This window comes from Liolophura sinensis, chromosome 13 (assembly GCF_032854445.1).
Source record: "Liolophura sinensis isolate JHLJ2023 chromosome 13, CUHK_Ljap_v2, whole genome shotgun sequence".
Taxonomy (NCBI): Eukaryota; Metazoa; Mollusca; class Polyplacophora; order Chitonida; family Chitonidae; genus Liolophura; species Liolophura sinensis.
The window spans coordinates 19,256,882-19,277,741 of NC_088307.1; positions in this window are offsets into that span (position 1 = coordinate 19,256,882).

Below are 20,860 nucleotides of genomic sequence, written 5' to 3' on the forward strand. Positions count from 1 at the left end.
AGCCCTATCTCCGCGAACACATGCTGGAAAAAGGCCTAAAACATGTGCGTCTCTTTTGGCAAACCTATAAAACATGCAAAAAAGGTCAAATAGTAAATATATGCTTTCAAAGAAACAAAAATCAGTCAAAATTCGAAAATCGCATAAATATACGTAGGTTTAGTTCTTATACAATGTCCATATATGTTTCAAATATTGTTGGATAACGGTTGAATTTAAATCGCTATATTCACCTAGTGCGGAGATAAAAGAGGCCTTTGTTAGAGTCTTAGTTTGTTGTCTGAAGAACAGAACATCGCAATATCTATATTTCCCCTTGAGATGACAGCCCGCAGAGCAGAACGTAGATCGAACTGTACGGTTGTGTATCTCATGTCACAGTTTATGTGAACACCTCATGTCCATCTTATTAAAACTGGATCGTATCAAGTTTCGCTAATCCAAAAACAGACAAGTGATTAACTTGACGATCTGATCAAGGCTGCTTGTATTATTTTCGGTTGCTGATTACGCTAGGATTTATATAATAAATCTGGACAGATCTAATTCTGAATCATGACCACAAACATCCCTTCAACCAAAGTTATATAACATTACGTTTATACTTAAGCTAATTTAGTTAGTTTGGAAAACTAATTAAGGAAGCTTTCCTTATCAACGTTGGTTTGATTCACATTTTATCTATATAAATATTGGCGTGAAGAGGGCCGTGACACAGTGGTTAAGGTGCTCGTCTTTCAACCACACAAGAGTTGTGTGTTCAAAACCCGGTCGTGAATAATGGAGATGTTGAATCCATGGTTCTCCAGGCCTTGGTGACAAGAAGAGGTGGACGACGCTCGTGCGATTCTTTGCGCTGTCTAACATTCGTTAAAGGCCATTTGCCTTCCCAGCAATACGTCAAACATATCTGTACATCACACGTGGGAATTTATGTCAGTAACTTGCCAAAGGTATTTGGTTTACGCCGGGCATTCCGGTTTCCTCCACTAACGAAACTGACCGCCGTCGTATGTTAGTAATTCTTCAGTATGGCTTTAAATAAGTCAAATAAAATAAATAAAACAAGCAGATAAATAAATAGACGGAATGTAGAAGGATTTTCCGATTTAAAGTTGCTTGATGCCAACTTAAAGAATTTTTCACTGATGCGGTGCCTGTTTTATGTTTCGTATAGGTGGAGGAAAAGGAATTGTCTCAGATAAACGACCAACCATCGACAAGTTACTGACGGATTTTATCACTTGCGTCACATTGGTGCAAGGCAAGTGAAATTCATGGCATGTAAGACCGCACAAAGGGGTACTTGATCTTTTCTTACCACCAAAGCCCCAAGAGCAATGCAGGCAGGATAATCCTGAAAGTATACTATCCGAGTTTGGGATTGAACCAACTTTTCCTATGAGATTTATATTTATGTATTTATTTAATTGGTGTTTTACGCCGTACTCAAGAATATTTCACTTATACAACGAGTGAAGCAAGCATTATGGTAGGAGGAAATCAGGCAGAGCGGAGGGGATCACAACTACTATCCGCGGGTTGCTTCCAGACCTTCCCATATACGGTCGGAGAGGAAGCCAGCCGTGGGAGATACCTAGCCATTTAGCGCAAGCACCTTAAAGGCAAGAAGCACGCTAGCAAGAGTTGCATTTCAGATGATAAACCATTAAATATTGCCCTGGGAAAGTAGTTTGATTTATTTTTTTAGAATATTTTTCGACCAAGTAAAATGCATTTAAAACTTTGGATTCTGCTCTGGTCTTTTCTGATTATGGTGGGTCCAGTGATGTCACTTGAGCATTTTGCCACTTGATACAAATATATTGCTATATTTCATTGTACATTAAATCACTATAGAATCCTATGTTTTAAATACATTTTAGTCTGTCAGAAACATTCTAAAGAGATAAATCAAACAATTTTTGGCCACTGTTTAATGGTCTTTCATACGAAAAATACTTTATTTGGTGTTTTTCTTGCCTTTAACGACCTCATGACTGTAGAACGAAATAAAATGATGAGCAACGCCATGGTCTTTTTGACAACAGCAACAGTGTAGCGACTGTTTGCTGGGACATTTTTTTAAGCTTTAGACTTGTTTAAAGATTTTACAAAGTTCGGCAGTGTAATGGAACTGTGGCTTTGTGACCAGTTTGAGGAAATATGGTAAACAATTAACACCCCAGGTGCACAAAAGAAGTTAAGGTGTAAAACGTTCAACAAGTCAATAGCAAATGACCTCATACGCAGTTCAAGCGCTAGTGTTCCTAGTGGTGATAAAGAACGTGCCATGTGTCACACCTTAGCGTTAGTATATCTGATGGTAAAGTCATTTAGCCTTGTGGCTTTGGTGATATGTGATTGGTGACACACGAGTGTGCTTGTCTTCCACCAATATCGTCACTCGTAGGAAAGCTCATAAGTAACTAGGCAAACGCCAGTGGTTTATCCCGGGCACTCCAGTTTCCTCCACCTACAAACCTTCAAGTCCTTTTAAGTAAAAAGTTTTCAGTACGGCGTTAACACAAATCAATCAATCAATCAATCACTCAATCAATCAAATCGTTAAAACACGGAGAGAAACAATGAAACGCAAATACCCATCGGTTGAATTATATTATTAGTTTATATTTCCACAATGTAAATGTTTCTTGAAATGTTTGGATAATGGAAGCATGTGAGAGCTGTGTCTGTAGTTTGCTGTTCATTGTAAGTGCATGATGTCACGTGCAGGAGTTTCACGTGACTGGGCATGTCACGCATTATTTGGAACCCCTACATGGAAAATCAGCTGGTTTAGTGTTTAATAACTGTTTGTTAATACGGACAGTGCTGTTGTTCTATTATTGTAGTAACGCCCCGTTATTGCATGTTAAAGAGGTACAAAAAAGGAACAAAAAAGGATCATCTTTTTCTTATTATTTTATATATATATATATATATATATATATATATATATATATTTGACAACCGAAGGGTCTCCGCTATATCTTATTGGAATAACCAGGACAATTTTGCGCGACAGACCTTCTGTGCTTCCAGTCTGCATGGCTTAGTTTTTAGACTTTCCGCTTGCATTTATACGATGGCGTATGATTCTTCGGCTTCACCCCAAGTTTTCTTAGTTTTACAATGAGTGTGATTCTAATCAGAGCGCCCGGAGTCTTTGCACTCTGCTTTATGACTGTGTTAGAATAAAAACTCTAACTGAGGGAAACTGACAAGAGGTCGTATTTCACCGATTACGTGTGATCATTTGCCAGATGTCACACTGGTTTTACTCTTCATGCGGCACGTCTTTAATTTACACAGTTTTGGGCTCTCAATGGTCTATATATAATTCCGACTCAATCCATGATGCTGCATTGCGCATTTAATGCATGCTCTGTTTCCAAGCTGTAATTAATCTGTAGTAGCAATTACAAAGACAATGCTATGTTCGCTATTTATACTCGCACTAACATGTAATGTGTAACATATATATACATACATAGGCCTATATATAGACCACTTCGATGGCTTAATGACTAGAGCATCAGCCTCGAGGTCGGGATAACCTAGGATCAAACCTAGGACTTATTATAATGGTACGTGTTGCTGCCTCGTTTGGTGCTCAGGAAACAGGAATGATTGGTCGGGTGTCAGTATTATGTGACTGAGTGGAGTGTCATGTCTGGTGTCTTCGAGTTCTCGCCATTTGCTGCTCTCTTCTAAGAAATACCCATGATGTGCGTGTGAATGACCATTAGGGACAGACAGAACCGTTATTGAATTAAATGCTGTTCAGTCTGACTAAAACATTTGCCAAACCGCCTTGATTTTGAATGGCTTGGGAGGGATTGCCAGCTGGGTTATACGTTTATTTATTTATTTCTTTGATTGATTACAGTGTTACTCCGTACTCAAGAATATTTCACTTATACAACGTCGGCCAACATCATGGTGGGAGGACATTCGCAGGTTACTGTTCAGAGAAATGTAAGGAACTGCTCACCTTAAACACGTCGTTGTTCTTTTCTATAAAAATGTTTCCTACAATTGTGCTCATAAAGAAAACAGAAACTCATAACAGATCGCTGATAACAAATAACCAAAAAGGAAAACAAAACAAAACAACAATAAATCTGTGCCCAATATAAAAACACTAATTCATGGAAAGTAAAAACTACAGCAGAGGCGACAATGTGACATGTTGTCAGTTTATAGCAGCTGGAGTTTTATTCTAACTGTGCGTGCAAATACTGAAAAAGTAGCAACTTCATATACAATTATACCAACATGTCTTAAGCAGAATTAGGTAAAACAAAATGCAGTGATGTTAATTCAAATTCATTAGATGCCACGGGTCTAGATGTGTTCAAAATACTGCATTGTCATAACATTTAATATACAATCACATGAAAACAATGCCAAAAGGACAAATCATGCGGTTGCTATATATAAATGTAGACCCATTGATCAACGAATGACTGATATATCATAACTGGATAGTAGAAAAATTGTGGTAGGTCTTTTTCGGCCATCTCTCTTTCGACTATTAAACTTTTAATGTGTTGGTGGGTATGTTTTTAGACAATTTTCACAAAACGTGTGAAAAAACACCGTGGGGAGGATCCTATATTAGCCAAGATTATATCTGAAATTTGATCTTACTCTTAGATTGCAATAGCATTTAGGTTTTAGTCTTAAATCAACATGTTCCTACTTGGTATAGCTTTAATGTGATTTTGATTTCATCTGTGATATCACCGTCGGGTAATCCAGCCATTCGTTTAATGTCCTTACTGTAACAGTTTTAACTGTGGCAACTGGTCAAGCATTTGGGCCAGAGGGCTTTTTCGGATGTGACTGGCCGAGGAAATGTTCCTAATGGCAGGTAATCAAGTTCCGGTTTGACCACTTTCCCTCCAAGACAGCTTCCGGTGACGCAGAGCACAAAAACACATAATGGGTAAATCTGAATGGAGATACCACGTCTGTAGGACTTAACGGAATGGCCGTTGGCCATCTGTCTAAGAAAGAGCAACCACGAACTATATATTACAGGTTATAAACTGACTTCCGTTTGGAGCTGTCCAATCAAAGACAGTGAAAGCCCTCATGGTTAGGTGCAGTTCCCAAAATATTTTCGATAAGGCTTATTTATATTTTGAGAATTGTGTTTATATTATTTTATCATAAGAAAAGACATACTGACGCTTACGTTTTCCAGAAAAAGAACCATAATAATTTCCTAAAAGATTATCAACGCTGTACTTTGTGATGTCGAAAATGAAGGTAAACTATGGTTTTAGCCAAGCTCTTCTTTTCTCTACTTCTGCTACATATCAGATTATACGTGTGTCAGATAACATGCAATGCACACAGCGATATTCCCAGGACAGCTTTTCCTTACTCCACATTAACATTAAAGCATGTTTGGGATTACCTTTATACACTCCTGTTGGCATCAAATTTTGAAGTCAATGTACATCAGCCCAAGTGTAAAATAAACGGACCACCGTCGTGTAAGAGAAATATTCGTGAATACAGCATAAATCACGAATAAAGTAAACATAACAATGAATCGAGGATTTTTCTCGTTTTCACAAAATGTTTTCAAAATTTGTCTTGTTTAATAACTTTCGTATTAGTGGAAATAAAGAGAAAACTGTGAAGAAAAAATATCAGAACTATTTTCCAGGGAATTTTTTTTCAGGCAACAGTTTCATATGGTCTGTTTGTATAAAACTAACCCAACCCCCTCTGTTAAAGCATGATATATACTAGAAGAGCTAAACATATTCTGACAGACAAATGACGATAGGCAGATTGGATTTGCCACAATATGGGGAAAAAACTACAGCACTGGAAATCAGCTGTCAACATCAGATGGTCAGGTTCGGACGGAATCTATGTTGGGACATGTTCAAAATTAGCTGCGACCTTAAACAGGTACATTTATAAGGCCTGTGTATTACATGGGTACTCTGGTCAAGGCTTCTAGTTGAGAACCAACGGTGATCTACCTGACGATCTGATTCGTGGACTGTATTGCGAAGCAGTCGCAAAAACCTTTGACAACAGCTTAGTGAAGATGTCATATTATAGCAGTAAATGTGCTTGGCGTATGGTGTTACTTACGCGTAACAACCATGATAACATTATGTTTGCAGTATTTCCTTCCATTAATTTCATTTATTTCACTTCATTTATTCACATGCCAACCAATCAGGTTAGTAGGAGAGATGCAACATACACACATACACACATAATATGGCAGTTGTACACACATGCATAGCCTACAACTGTCCAATACCGAATTTCATGAAAACATACTTTTCTAAACACGGATGGTCTCTTTAGGTTGGTAGAGTTTTCAAATTAGAGAATACATATTAATTTAAGTTGCAATATGTGTAGTACAAGTAAGGGTACTTTATTTTCTACTTTAATCGTTAGTCCTGTAGTTTTGAGCCGACGAAGAAGAAGTGGTATTCGTCACAAGTGCTACCTGTTTCGCAAGTGGGACAGAGATGTTGAGGCCTGTCGGTGTTAGACCATGCCCCTGTTTCCACTGTAAGCCTAGAACCGTAGACATCCGAAATTTGATGTCATATATATATATATATTCTCTTATCTGAAATATGTTTTTCCATATTTACAGTCCTGGAAAAAAGTTTGGAATATTGTTTTCACTGATGATAGCATTTACCAGAAACATACTTTTGTGCGCCTTACATTGAATGCACACATTCTTGTTTTGGTGGAAAATGTAGTGGATTATGTCCCCTTTCAACTCATACACACCATTATTGCTTGTGTCACCTGAGCAAAATTACAGTTGGGACAAAGCATGACCATCCATTTCTCAGTGAAAAAGTCATGTACGCAGACATGATTATAATTTAACCTTGTAACTCTTATAAAAGCTCGGTTAAGGCATGCCAGTGCTCCAACAATACTGCTGTGATCATGAGACGTCAACTGAGTGCTGCAGTCTGCAACCGTATCGTTGGTATGAGCCTGGCTGGAGCAAAACAGAAGGACATTGCAGCAGCTCTTGGTGTCACTCAGGGAGCCGTCTCCAAAATCTTGAAGCGACACCGACAGACGGGTGACTTGGATGGACACATGAACCAGCACCAACGGATCAACGGATTCTGGAAACGATAATGCTCCCATTTGCTCGGCAACAATTCAGGGCAAACTTTGTGTATCAGGACGACAACGCCACCCCGCACCGGACCGAACTGATACGGAATTTTCTGGAACAGGAGGGTGTTGAGCACATGCAGTGGCCAGCCATTTCACCGGATATGAACCCAATTGAGAACTTGTGGGCGGAAGTTTCCCGTGGGTTGAATAACCTGGATGAAGCCCCAACGAACGTGGCTTAACTAACTCGTGCTGTGCTCACTTGCTGGAGAGATATACCGGAAGAGACTTTGACTTCCTTAGTTGCCAGTATGCCAAGGCGTGTGCGCGCATTGTACAATGCGAGGGGTGGGCACACCAAGTACTAAATTAATTTTCTGTATTGTTAGTGTTTTGCATATTTAACTTACCAAGTATTGTAGACATATTTCCAATCGAATAAAAGTTACAGCTCGTAATAAAATACATAGGTTTCACTGAATTTCTGCACTTGTTTGGGGCGCTTTCAGAATATCGTGAAAAACTCGTCTCCTATAACATTTAGAAATGTTTTGGTTTGAGGAAACTATTGATAATGCATCATAGAGACTAGTCCAAGTGAAACCAATCGACAGATTATTGACCTGAACGCAACGAACCACGCTCTTCGTGGAGATGGTGTGAAATTCACCAATATTCCAAACTTTTTTCCGGGACTGTATATGTGTGTACTTTTTTTAGCTATTATGTTGTTAATTGATGCTTTGAGGCGATCTCCGTAGTAGCCATTAGGCTGTGAGAAATCCTCGTTAAATAAAAAATACATTTTAAAAAATTAATGTCAAGAAATTTTTCTATTTGTGGTTAAAATGTTTGTCTTTCTGTTCCTCTCACATGGGATCTTGATTCATCCCTGGCCTTTTATAATGGTATGTTAAGTTTTTGCTTTCGGCCTCGGTGCTTCAAGGCAAAGAGCACATTAGCGTGAAGTACATGTCAGACGAAAGACCATTAAATATGGTCAAGGAAAACAGTTTGATTTATTTTTAGAATATATTTCGACCTAGTAAAATGCATTTAAAACTTTAGATTCTGCTGTGGCCTTTTCTGACCATGTTTTGGGCCAGTGATGTCACATCAGCTATTTGCCACTTGACACACATAGATTGCTATATTTCATCATTCAAAATGCATCTCCATTTAGAGGTACGAATGTATTCAACAAATGAAGCGAACTATCTCAAGTCAAAAATATTGCTGTGACGTCACTGATACCCTCTGGATCCCACTGAGCCACCATAGAATCCAATGTTTTAAATGCACCATGGTATTCTAAAAAAATAATTAAACCTATTCTCCTGGTCATTGTTTAATGATCTTTCATCTGATAAATACTTTATTTTAGTGTTTTCTTTGCCTTAAAAAGAAAGGAAACGAACAGTAACAACAGTGCCTAAATCGAAAATATTCTTGGGTAGCATATGGACGATGTTTGCAATTTCAAGCAAATCTAGTATCACAAGTTAAATAAAGATACAGCAAAGTCTATGTCAGTGAGGCTAAAACGCTGACTGAGCTAAGTTGACAAGAGGCCATATTTCACTGATTACGTCTGATCATTTGCCAACTATTACACTGTTGTCGCTGCTCTGATCTTACTCTCCATGCTGTGCGTCTATCACACTGCCGTCAATGTCCTTGTCTTACTCTTTATGCTGTGCGTCTATCACACTGTTGTCGCCGCTAGTGATCGAGTTAAACTACGTGGGTCAAACCCAAGGAAACAGCCAACTCCAGTCATTGTCTGAAGACATGAAATTGAGGCAATATGGTTGACCAGAAATAAGATATCATTGAAAACTGCTGAATGCTTCTGTTTTCATACTTTGTATACTTTCCTAGTTCTTTGGTGGTTTGTCTTATATGTCGTTTTGGCGGGGCCTTTGTGATTCAGTAGGTTAAGGCGCTAGCACAGCATAATGACCAAGGAGCCTCTCACCAATGCGGTCGCGATGAGTTCAAGTCCAGCTCATGCTGGCTTCCTCTCCGGCCGTATGTGGGAAGGTTTGGCATCAACCTGCGGATGGTCGTGGGTTTCCCCCGGGCGCTGCCCGGTTTCCTTCCACCACAATGCCGGCCGCCGTTGTATAAGTGAAATATTCTTGAGTACGGCGTAAAACACCAATCAAATAAATAAATAAATAAAATTTATGTCGTTTTGGAGAAGGGGGCCTTGCGATTATTGACCTGGAACGTCCTTATTTGTTGACGGCTGGTTTACTAATGTCTATTTCGAAGCATTGATCAACTGAAAATGGCTGTCTACATAGACCTTTCTATTAGGCTTATTACAGGCTTAGGCCTATTATTTGAAAAACTAGTAGTGATTTTATAACTTCTCTGTGTTTTGTTCGGGCTTACTTGCCTTCGGTAATCTCAGTGAGGCAGCGCTAGATAAAAGAGCGATGGAAATCTGTCTTGCAATAAGGAGGCACATTAATGCACTCTAAGGATTCCTTCGTCGTCATATGACTGAAAAATTGTTAAGTACGACGTTAAACCTCCAAGCACTCACTGTAACTTTGGTTGAAATCATACATATGGTCAACAACTGCAGTAAGGTGATGTTATACATGTGTGTATGGGGAATCATACCGTTGTGTCTTGGATATATTTAAACAGCATGCTTAAGCGAAACGTATACCACAATCATGCGATCTTCAAAAAGAGTAGAGTTAAGGTCACTGCATTTCTTAATCTCATTCTTCTTCATATTTGTTACTTTGGAAAGTCGACCAGGAACATCAAGGGACACAACTCTGCGTGGTGCGTTACGGGTGTCCAATAATAAGCGAAGTATCCAAATCGCCCGAGCCGATACGGGTCAACCAGCCCTTGCACTATCCCCTTCATGCTGAACGCCAAGCGAAGAAGTTACAACTTCCTCTTTTAAGGTCTCTGGATCTACCTCTCCCGAAGAGTACGCTCTTCCAACTATGCTACTGGGGCCGGCACCACAGTTACAAGTTATTACTACTAAAACTGGGTCGTATGTGGGAAGGTCTGCCAGCAAACTGGGGATGATCCTCGGTTTCCCCCGGGCTTTGCGCGGTTTCCTCCCATCATAAGGCTGGCCGCCGTCGTGTAAGTGAAATATTCTTGAGTATGGCGTAAAACACCAATCAAATAAATAAATAAAACAATAGTGTTGTAGTGGGATATTCCACCAAATACCTTCACTCTAAATTTCTGAAATTTAACAGAAAGTACTGGCACTCAGCACTGAAAAGTTAGAGCAAGGAAACAGTACCGGTGTCAGTAAAATGTGACAGGTCGGGGTGTCATGTCTAATATTTTAGACACACTGTATATGTATATGTATGCACACACCAAATAAATCCTCGTCGTTATATGCATGAAAAATTGTTAAGAACGGCGTAAAAACCCAAGCATATATGCAAAGCACACACTTGTCGTATAGTGGCGTTGAACGGTTTTTGTATGGTGAGTATTTGGGACCATCCTTTAGAATATATAGTCTTTGTATTAATAATAATGAGAATGTAACACATAAATATATTTGCACTAGAATTTGATCTTTTCAGCTAACAAATTTGTTAATTCTGGATTTTGATTTATATTTTTTAATATATTCATAAATATTATCATAATTCAGATTAAATGTATATGATTGCATACAAACAACAAATTTACAGTCAAATAAATTTATTAGACATGCATCACATCCTTATTTAGAACGTCATTATACAACGACGATAAACACCAAAAGGTGGCCCAGATACCCACCATACAAAAACATTTTCAAATACCCTTTTCGCCTGTAAAAAAATATTAAAGATCATATTTGCAGATAAGTTTTGACGCTCTTTCGTCTGATTTTGACATCATTTTGCTCGCTTTTGTTGACTATCAGGTTTTTCACCACTAATGAGGTCATGTATTATTTGAACACGTGACCTCGCTACTTCGACAGGTTTGTCAGGTGCTTACCAAAGGTATGCGGACTCTTGATTATATATTGTTCTTGATTATATAATGTTAGATAAAATACAAGACTTACAGCACACAGTGTAAAACCAGGCCAGCTACGACAGTGTTATAGTTGGCAAATGTCAAAAGATACTCGTAAATTACCCCCTAGTGTTAATTTACTTCAGGGTTTTATTTTATTTGTTCATTTAAATACTTGAACAGAACCGATTTACACGTACTCTAAAGCCATGGCTTAAGCAGAATTAGGTGAAAAAAATGCAGTGATGTTAAATGCGATTTACTAGACGTCACTCGTCTAGAATTACTCAAAATGCTGTGTTGTCATCACATTTAATACACATCCACATGAAAACAATGCAAAGGGACTAGACCTCGGGGATGCTTAATCCACTGGCAGAATCCTGGTTTATGCAGGAATACAGTATAACAAAAGACTTACGGCGTAAAGGAGACAGAGCGACGACAGTGGGATAATTGTCAAATGGTAACACGTGACAGGTGAAATACGACCTCTTCTTAACTTATAATAAAAACCTATCAATAAATTAAGCCCTCCCTATCAAATAGCACCGTCTTTTTTCTGTAATTATTGGCAAAATGACCGAGTTCCCGTAAATTCAATCTTAGCTTTAAGTAAAGTGTCAAATAAATAAATGAATAAAATAATTATGAAACGAACAATCAGCATCAAACATTCCAAGGGCAATTTCAGCCAGCAATTAGCACAGTTTCCTCGAGGTGTTTGATAGAACAAAATTCAGGTAAATAAATCAAACAGACAGACAGTGCCAGACTTATTAGGAAGTCAGCATGCTTTTAAAAGGTTAGTGAACGAATATTGTGGGTGTTCAAATAAATTTGATTGATTAACTTACTGATTGGTGTTTAACGACGTAGTCGAGAATATTCCACTTATACACGCTACGGCGGTAATTCAAAGCGGCAGGAGACCGGAGTGCGCATATGGAATGTAAAACCTCCGCCCTATGGCAAGTAACAGAGTAACTTTTCCACGTGTGACGCAGTACTTTCTCACCCACAGTGAGAGATCTTTGTGTACGTCATACTGGAAGAAGGCAAGTGACGTCCAACGAACATCATGACAGACCACATAAATCGCGCTGCTGCTTTTGAAAACGTATATAACTCAACAGAAACACTTTGAAAACACATTTCTGACAATAAGCAGTGGAATTGAAAGTTCTTTATATTAAAGAGAAACAGATTTATCAGGGGACAAACTACAGAAGAATATAATGTCCCGACAAGAATACATCTCAACCACTCACGGTGTCCTCCTTGAAGTCGGGAGATCTGGGATCAAACCCAGGTCGGGTCATTACGCAGACTTTAAAAATGTTACTTGTGGCTGCATTGCTTAGCACTCGGCACTAAAACAGTACAAATACACACACACACCGAATGACTTCTCGTCGTCATATGATTGAAAAATCGTCAAGAGCCACTTAAAAGCCCAGGCATAGATATAAGCATGCTTACAAACGCAACATGTTACCAATATCAATATTTTTTCCCTGTATTATTTAAATTAAAAAATGTTCCCAACTTCAGTATCTTGTAATTGCAGTGTATGCATATCGGTTTCTACATTATCATTCTTCCAAAGAGTGCAAATTATACCAATCAATTTTGCAACTTCTAATAGCAAAAGTTTTATGATATGTGCATAATAAGACAAAGCTTCCGGCTGTCGACGTGCTATGACTTTACCATGATGTCCTTGGCGATTATTTTCTTCGCAGTTTGATACATTGACAGGTGCACGGTAATTTTCTTCGCAGTTTGAAACACTGACTACCGGGCTGCTGATGTAATAGACATGATTTCATGGTGGGGTGTCCCGCCAAGAGTTATTGCCAATCCACATGGGCAGGGACTGGAGAACATTATTGAGGTGACCGAAGAAAGGAAACTCTCGACAGGTACACTTGAGCTGAGGGCGTATAACCATCATCATTTTTTTCACTAGGACAAAGAAAGTTTTTGTTCTCATTCCAACAATTTTGAAAACACTTTTTTGTTTTCTTTTGTACAAATGCTGTTTAACCTCTCAGCAGAGAATGTGTGTTGGGTGTTCTTTTATCGACAGTCACATGTGTGATGCGATAATAAAGATGGTGAGTGGGAAAATGTGTTTTTGAGTTTATTTTTTGTACTGGTTGTCGAACCTAATTGTAATGTCCCTCACGTTGATGGACGTGGGTTATAGAAAAGTTTGATTTCATGGAGAGGGAAAAAATTCTTGGTAGTTATTCGTATATTACTAGAAACTTCAGTTTGCAAATATATGCAACAAACACGAATTCAAATTTCTAGAATATGAAATTACAAAGGATAAGGGCAGAATTTGAGGAATACTGTATCCTCGAAGAAATGTCACCTATGAAAGACACATAGGCCTATTCTGAACTTGGAAACAGCAAAATGGAGAGTCAACAGATCAGTACGCAAATGAACTAAGAAACCTGGTTAAAACATGTGAATTCGGCGAGCTTTCTGAATCACTAATGAAGGACAACATCATGATAGGAATACCAGATAATTGCTTACGAGAAAGGCTACTGAGAGAGATCTATCTCACCTTCAAGCAGATATGTAGCGCCACAAAGACTATTTTAAAAACTGTGTAGAGAGCTTCATATTGAAGATTCAACTCCAGCACATGCAGATGTGACGTCAAAACAAGGATATGTAGGTTCGAAACCTAAACAGGGAAACACAGGACAGAAAACCAAAGGCAAATATGACAATAAAGGAGAATACAGTCGCTGTAGTACAAAACATGAGCGCAGGAAATGCCCAGCTCATGGGAAAGTGTGTACACTCTATGGTTATAAAAATCAGTAGCATGTGCAGAAAGAAAAACCCCTAGCCGTGTTCACTCCGTTCGGCAAGACAACAGTGCCCAGGCATTTCAGAGCTTCCATGCTGACTCAGTGCAATCTAGCCAAACTAAGAAGGAGTGAATAGTTCCAATGAAAGTAAAGAACTGTATAATACCCCTCTAGCTTGATACTGGAGCTCAAGCCAACATTTTGTCAGAAAAAGACTATATGTCCATACGGAATAGACCGAAACTGAATAAATCAAATGTGAAAATTACTGGTTATTCAGGTTCTGATATTTCTGTTAAAGGTCTCTGTATTGCTACTGTCGGCTAGCACAAACTCTCATTTCTGGTTGTACTCAGCTGTGTTCAACCCATTCTAGGTATATCTGCCTGTGATAACCTTGACCATGTGAAGAGAGTGTAAACCCTAGAACTGGAAAAAAACATCCTCATGTATTCAGATTGTAAATGAATTCCAGGGTTTATCTGAAGGCCCAGGATGCTTACCTGGAGAACATAAGTTTCACATAGATCATGAGGTAAAGCCAGTAAACCATGCATGCAGAAGGATGCCATTTGCCCTGCATGGCAAACTGAAAGCAGGACGTGAACGCATGGAACCGTTAGGTGTGACAGAGAACCAGGAAAGAACAACACATTGGGCTAACTCCCTTGAGATCGTTGTAAAAATAAAAAGATGGACGTATCCGCGTGTTTGAATCCGGCCACAGAACACCATTAGTTTTCCATAAGCGACAATGTTAACGTTTAGCGCTGTAGCTCAGTCCCAAACATTTCGTGCCCAATAATCTTTGGTGCATACCTGGTCCAGCCTGTGAGAAAGAAGCCATAAAAATCTTGACATAGGTTGACCGTCAAAATCTGGACCTTTCTATGCCGGCAGCTGGGAGGGATGCCTAGCAACGCCAAAGGAACGTCACTTAGCCCTCATCACCACCTGTCTCCTTGTGTCCTCTCGCCCAGAATTTCAAACTTTCATCATTAAAACTCATATCTGCCCAAAGCTTAGACAATTTCCATCATTTTGATACCAAGCATGCACCTCTACACCAGAAACGGCAGGCTGGCAGCAAAAAAGACTTTACACCCTAATATACACAGAACTACAACTAGAAGTTGTGATGGGGGTCTGTGTCCATCCGCGTGATCTGAATAAAGCTGTGAAAATTGAACACATTAATCTTCCTACACGAGACGAAATTACGTCCAAGTTTGCGAGCGCTAAATATTTTAGCAAATTGGACGCATCATCGGGATTTTGGCAGATGAAACTTCATGCTGATAGCTCAAAGCTGTGTACTATTTAACACCGGCCAATGGGCCGGTACAAATTTCTCCGATTTCCCTTTTGTATTAGCTCTGCCCCAGAAGTATATCACAGAACTGTGCATTCCATATATGAGCCTGTTGATGGAGCAGACACATCAATGGACGACATAATTGTATGGGGAAGTTTATCAGACGAGAATAACACCAGACCACGAGAAACACTGAAAGTGACTCGCTAGGCTAACCTGAAACTAAACAAGGACAAATGTGTGTTTGGTGTAAAAGAAGTTGTATTTCTGGGAGACGTGTTGTCTGTATAAAATAAATGCTATGGTGAATATGCCTCAACCACAATGTAAGGCTGACATTCAGAAATCTCTTGGGATAGATAACTACCTGGGAATATTTATCCCAGACCTGTCAACAATAAGAGCACCTTTAAGACAACTGCTTGAGAAAAACACAGTATGGAACTGGGCATCAGAGCATGAAAAATACTGGTATAAGCTGAAGGATGTGTTGACTAATGAAACTGCACTGAACTTCTATGACCCAAATGGACCCATTAGGATCTTTTTTAGATGCATCACAGATCAGCCTAGGTGCTGTACTTCTGCATTTGCATGATGACAACTGGTAACCAGTGGCCTACGCTTCACGCTCCATAACCGATGCTGAACATCGTTTTGCCCAAAGTAGAAAGGAACTGTTCACTATGACATTTGCTGCTTAACGTTTTCATCAGTATAACTATGGACAAACATTTGAAGTAGACACTAATCATAAACCATTAGTACCTTTATGTCTCATGCCGCTACATGACTGCCCATTAAGGATTCAACATCTTATGATTCGTCTACAAAAGTATGACATGCTGGTATCCTACACACCAGGGAAATTCATGTATGCAAATGATGCGCCGTCCAGAGCAGTGGTGAATCAAAATGCGACGTCCGCCGAAATCAGCTGAGAAAACGAAGTTTAGGCTTTTGTGAATACTATCATGGAAGCTATACTGATGTCTGATAAAAGACTGGAACAAGTCAAACATGAAACAGCTAAAGATAATGTTCTGAAAGTCTTATCCAAAACTATCTTGAATGGTTGGCAAGACAATAAGTGTGGTTGTCCAGAAATTATTTGTGAATGCTGGGAGATTCGTAATGAATTACCTGTAGTGAATGGTCTTGTGATGAAAGGGTGATCTCTCACAGTTCGCGAAAGGGCATGATTTCAAAATCCATGAAGGACATTTAGGTACTGAAAAGTGTAATCAAGGCGCCCGTGAGGTTATGTATTGGCCTAGAATGTACCAAGACATATCCAACTAAGTCACGAGTTGTGCCACATGTCTGAGGTACAAGCCCAGGGGAACCGCTCAATCAGCAACCAGTACCTGAGAGACCCTTCCACAAACTTAGCTTGGATCTCTTTTCTCACGACGGGAAACACTTTCTGATAGTAACAGATTATTGTTCGAACTACCCTGAAGTCATTGAATTAATCAGCCCAACGAACAAGACAGTCATTGCAAACATTAAAGCCATGTATGCTCGTCATGGAATTTCTGACGTGATATTCGCAAATAATGGCCCTCAGTTTGACTGTGAGGAAATGCGAATGTTTGCTACTGAGTGGGGTGTTTAGCTACGCAAATCAAGTCCACATTATCCATTATTATATCACATTATCCATAGTCCAAAGGATTAGTTGAACGGTCTGTCCAGGTTATAAAAACAATCTCGGTAAATCCATGGATAGAGACAGCGACTACCTCGGACTGCTAGTATACAGAAGTACACCACTCGACTTTGACCAATCTCCAGCCCAGCTGTTAATGGGCCGAAGGATCAGATCCAACCTACCAGTGCATTCAGATCTGCTGAAGACAGATAACTCTGAAATTGTATGTAGTGAGACGGTGAAGCGACAACAGAAACGGAAGAAGTAGGGCCTACTATGATCGTAAAAAAATGAAGAATTATCTCCCCTGAAACCAGCTGATCTGGTCGACATACCGGACTACAAAAGCTACCAGTAGTCATTACGAGGTACAGTTCGTGAGAATGTCGCTCCTAGGTCGTACACCGTTGGCACAGAAGAAGGAAGCTTGCTACATCGGAACCACGTTGACATCAGACCAGCCCAAAATGAGCTCACAGCCAATCCGCCCAATACTTCAGTGGACTTAAATGTGCCCAAAACTCAAAAAGTATTTATTCTTTATCATCCTACTCCAAGAAAACGCAGTTAGCAATATTATTGGACTTTAAATGAACTTTATTTCTTAAGAAGGGAGATGTACTGATATAGCTTTGAAATAATGACTGCTCCCTCACTATGGCAACCGTGCCTGCAACAGGTGTCACATGTAAACCATCAGCGTGTGCCAATATAGAAGTTCGACTGCATCTTCAACTTGAGTTAGCTTTATCTTGTGTTTAAAACACAAACATAACATCCCTCGTTTGGGCTCTTCCTCACAAATATTTGTTTTGACCCCTATCATCGTTGACGTCACCACTGCAGGCTAAATGCAGACTAACCGATGATGGCCTTAGGGAAAATCTGTAGCTTTCAGCCATTTTTACGCCCCATGCGGAAAACTGAAAAGCTTTTTGGTACGCTTGTATATTAGGACACATAGCACGTATCCTTTAAAACAACGAGGCCTTGACTTAAACCCTGTTGTTGTTGTTTTTTTTGTAAAGACAATAAAAATATTATATCTCTCCTCATCTGCATTCATGGGTGTTTTTTTTATGTACCAGTACAAGACGTCAGAGCTCATCGGTATAATATATGCACAAGCCCTCGTAACGGTGCAACACAACAGGCCCAGCCATATAGTACTATATAGAAAGACAAGATCGGAAACCAAGTTTCATCGTTTTAGAAATAAAGCTTCTCTCGGCTAATTTTGCACTCATCTGGGGCTACTTTCACAAAGCGGCGTGCGACATTTTTTTTATCCTACATTTGTCGTACGATATTTTGTACGTCGCTGTTTACGTACCTTTGTCCAATATGTGCGAAATCGTACAAGTACGACATCTCTGTGAAAGTGGCGCCAGTACTTCATGGCGTCCTGTGAGTGTAAGCTGGCATTAGTTTGTCAAAAATATTGACCATGTGGACATAACCGATAAAAACATCAGAGTGTCGATTTGTGCCTTATCTGGACACAGCGCTATTGTTTGCAGACTGTTCCATCGCACAGTATCAGTTACGCCATGTTTTTGTGAATAAGGGGCCCAGAGGTCATCAAGTAACATCTGGCGTAAAGGCATTTTTGCTGTCTTTCTGCGACCATTTATACCGTAAAGGTCTTTCTATTAGGGTCTACCTGCCTGGCCAGTGAGGCAGAAACTGTGGTCTTTTGCGGCTAGTTCTATTGCTTTCTAGCGAATTGTAAAGAATTCGTTATATAAAAACTTTTTCAAAGCTGATTGGTGAATGGAGGCGTGCTTGGCGAAGTAAGGTCAAAGTTCATGTGCCGCGCCAGATTATAGAAAGACTTTCACGGTATAAATGTTCGCAGAAATACCTTTACGCCAGAAGTTGATGACCTCTGGGCCACTCATTCACAAAACATGACGCAAGTGATATTGTGGGATGGAACAGTCTGGAAACAATGTTGCTGTGTTCAAATAAGGCACTAATCAAAGTGCTGACTTTTTGATGGAGTATGTCCACATTTTGGACAAACTAATGCCGGCTCACAATTTCACCGAATCAGGTGACGTCATACGATCGATATAGTATCTGCGGACACCATGTGTAGGCCTACGTGCTGAATTTATTCTTCGTATGCAGCCATTTTATCGATGATGTGTATTATAGCTACTGTATGTAAAGACAAAACGTATGTTGCCGTGTTTAGCTTCAATAAGTATCATTTCTTCGAGGTGTCGAATCACGTAGATATCTAATCATGTCGACTTACGCCTACACTAAGCGCATACAGTGACATAACACACACTGTGATTCAAGGGCAGCCACTGCCTTACATTCTGAATGGATATAGAGTTATTTCCCCCTCTTATAGTTTCTTGAATCGAAAGACGACATATGATTTTGATTGATTTTTTTTTTTTTGATTGGTGTATTAAGCCGTACTCAAGAATATTTCACTTATACGACGGCGGCCAGCATTATGGTGGTGGAAACCGGGCACAGCCCGGGGGAAACCCACGACCATCCGCAGGTTGCTGGAAGACCTTCCCACTTACGGCCGGAGAGGAAGCCAGCATGAGCTGGACTTGAACTCACAGCGACCGCATTGGTGAGAGGCTCCTGGGGTTATTACGCTGCGCTAGCGCGCTAACCGACTGAGCCACGGAGGCCCCGACGACATATGTACGGCATACTTGTTCAATATACTGACACACTGGATATGAAGAGTTGCAGGCGGTTCGGCAGAGATAAGCTATTTTCTATAATACATGCATATAAATCAAACACTTTCCGTAAATGACTAAGCTTGGGACCCTTTAAGGGTCGTCGTCTCTTTCTCAACATCTAGGCCCCATATATTGCACAAAAGCCCATTCGACAAAATCGTACATACGGCCTTTAGTCCATTTCTTTTAGAGAGTCTCGCCTATCTCCAGCTGTCTGTAAAATCCGTCATAATCACTGCCAAGATTGCCTTTAGTTAGTGACACTTAACAACATAAGCTTTACACACGGATAATTTTGAAGTTCATATTCTTGCTGGGAAAATGAAGTAATAACGCTTTTTCTAATTCATAATGTTAAAGTCCTTAATTTCGGTTTCGATGGCAAGAACCAATTGCCTCGGGTCACGTCATAATTATTCACAAACCAGCATACTGGATATTGGGCGAATTTCATTATGTTTCAAAGAGGGGAACACCAGTTACCTGAACTGCTGTCGACTGCAGTAAACCGTGTCTCTGACTGCCATGTTTGAAATTCTTCGCATGTTTTTAATATAATATAACCTTAATAAATGAATTTTACTTTATCTCTTGTAGTATATGATCTAATGGCAGTATAGTTTTAGAGATGGATGTTCGGGAATTAAAGCCATGTAGTCTATTCTCAGGGGGGCCTCCGTGGCTCAGTTGGTTAGCGCACTAGCGCAGCGTAATGACCCAAGAATCTCTCACCAATGCGGTCGCTGTGAGTTCAAGTCCAGCTCATGTTGGCTTCCTCTCCGGCCGTACGTGGGAAGGTCTGCCATCAACCTGCTGATGGTCGTGGGTTTCCCCTGGGCTCTGCCCGGTTTCCTCCCACCATAATGTTGGCCGCCGTCGTATAAGTGAAATATTCTTGAGTACGGCGTAAAACACCAATCAAATAAATAAATACATAAATCTATTCTCAGAGACAGTAGTGTAGGCTGTGTTACTTCGTAGAGTTTGTTCTAACCGCTTGTTGGTGCAACAATTGTTAAAACAAATTACTCTCCACGTCCATTGTCCAGCATGCAACTTGTTTTTGAATAATTATGACGTCACCCGAGGCAATGAGCCATTGGTGTCGAGACTAAGCTTATGGAATTTAAAAGTATGAATTAGGAAAAGTATTCCAACTGCAATTTCTTTGTAACAACATGGA